We start from the raw sequence: 2,666 nt of genomic DNA, 5'->3' as shown, positions 1-2,666 counted from the left end.
AGAATAAAAATCCATGTAACACTTAATAAAATAAGAAAAATTTTAAATATACTAAGAACACTAGTATTTCAATTATTTTAATCGTTAATCTAAATAATAAAAAAAATATATATTAAAATTATTAAAATTAACGATTAAAATAATTAGAACATTAGTATTTTTAGTACACTTAAATTTTTTTTAATATATGTTTTGTATTTATTGTCTGGTATAACCTTTTAAAAGAGAATATATGTGTATATTATTCATGTACAAAATAAAATGAATACATGAAATATTTCTAAAAAATAGTTGTCATATAGAACCCATTAATTAGAGGCAGAGCATGAGGTCCGTTATCAGCCGCTAATTCATTATCCAAAGTTTTAAAGGACTTAATGGTAATAGCCATCAAATAATAAATTTATAATATAGTGATTTATTTAATCCACATAAATGGAATATGAAACAAGATAAAGTAATGTATCATGGCATTAATAAAGATGAGAATAAAGTGTATAATGTGATTGGAATATGAATATAGTTAGTGGAGTCACGACTATAGTATAAATAATACACAAACAAAAGATCTGTAGAAAAGAGCTATCTATATCAATTCATTGGGAAGATGCTCATCGTATATGGCTCCATCTACTAGCTTTCGATTATGATAACAAAAAATACTAATACAGTACACTGTGTATGTATCTTGGAAGGTAACTAAAGCAAAGTGAACAAAAATACAATGAAAGATATAATTAATAATTATATAAAGATTAAGCTGAATAAATTCACAGGGATGAGTTTGAATTTTTCATATATATGTACGTGTGTACACATTTGCAATACTTAATTAAAAGTTGAGATATTCTTCACGTCCAAATAATTTTAACATTTAAGTTCATCGAACTAAATTTAGATCACGTACTTTTTCTATTTTTTTTCTTCTTCTCACGCTCATTTATGCACGGAGCGTCTTTTTCTTCGTCTTCTTCTTCGCGTTCCTCCTCCTCTTTTTTTTTGTGTTCCTTATTCTTCACGTATTTTCTCCTTATCGTCATTCTTTTGTGTTGTTGCTGTTGTATTTTTTTGTTTTTTTCTCCTTCTCTCCTTGGTGAAAAAGCAGTAGAAGATGAGGAGGAAGAGTTTTGAATTGTGCATAACAATCGAATATGTTATTATAGTGAAACAACGGTATAGTACTGAATAAATGGAACATTATCCATTATATAAATTCAAATTCGAACACTGTATAATGAACCGAAATACGTACTCATAGTGAAACAATTGTATAGTACTGAATGAATGAATAAATTCAAATTCGAGCAGCTTTCTGCATAATGAACCGAAACACGAAACACGTACTCATGGTGAAACAATTGTATAGTATTGAATGAACGAAACATAATCCATTATATAAAATCAAATCCATTATATAAAATCAAATTCAAACAGCTTTTTGTATAATGAACCGAAACACGTAGTCATGGTGAAACTACTGAATGAACGAAATATAATCTATTATATAAAATCAAATTCAAACAGTTTTCTGCATAATGAACCGAACACGTACTCATGGTGAAATAATTGTATAGTACTGAATGAACGAAACATAATCCATTATATAAAATCAAATTCGAAATACCTCTGTCTACAATTAGAGATTATCAACTCAATTCAATTCAATTCAGATTCAGAACACCTGCATAAATTCAATTCAATCTAGCAATTGCATTCCATTCAATTCGATTGAAAAAATAATTCATTAGCAAAATATTGGTGATGATGATAACGAAATAGGAGAAGAAGAAGAAGAAGAGAAGGAGGAGGAGGAGAAGCAGAAGAAAAATCTGCGTGTGCGAAGAAGAAGGAGGAGGAAGAGGAGGTATAAGTGAATTTGAAAGAAGGAGAAGATGATGTATGCATGTATTTGAAAGAAGAAGAAGAAGCGCATGGGAGAAGAAGAAGAAACGGGGCGAGGAGAAAGATAAAGCGCGTATAATGACGCTCTTTTAATGAGAGTTATTTTTGTTGGTGTTGGATTTACTTGAATAAAACTTGAATAAAAAAATACTTAAATGTGTAGCATTACCTATTTTAAAGCTTAAAACTGTATATCCGTGCCCCGAGTTTAGCCTTTTTTTTTCTCTTTAATTTAACTGCTTTTCTTTTGTCAATTTTATTTTGTCTCTGCTTTTTCAAACTTTTTTTTTTAAATAATTTTTTTGGGTTTTTTTAAAATAATAATTCTTACTAGTACTAAAAGATAGATCATTTATTAATGAAGAATCTATTACAAGTTTGATTTTACTATAACATGTGAAACATATATTTATACACAAAAATTATAACGACTGATTTAGTGGTTAATTTTTTTATAATAATATGAATATTCAAATTTCATTACCGTGTTAGTTATAACTAAAAAATTTCTAAATATATACTCAAGAACAAAGATAGAACATATATAATTGTGGATGTTTATCTAACAAACCAGAGAGCGTGAATGCGTGATTATAATAATGCATAGGCAATTTCATAGTTACTACTATCAATGATCTCATAATCTCTATCAACACAATCGAAACTTCTTTCAATTGTTTCTTTAAAAATCCTCTTCATGGGACTCATCTTCACATTGAACATATTAACAATGCAATGAACTTCATAGGCAATTGTATTTATTA

Source organism: Arachis ipaensis, chromosome B07, assembly GCF_000816755.2.
Source record: "Arachis ipaensis cultivar K30076 chromosome B07, Araip1.1, whole genome shotgun sequence".
NCBI classification, from domain to species: domain Eukaryota; kingdom Viridiplantae; phylum Streptophyta; class Magnoliopsida; order Fabales; family Fabaceae; genus Arachis; species Arachis ipaensis.
The sequence above is the reverse complement of the archived record's forward strand: the minus strand, read 5'-3'. Positions refer to the sequence as shown.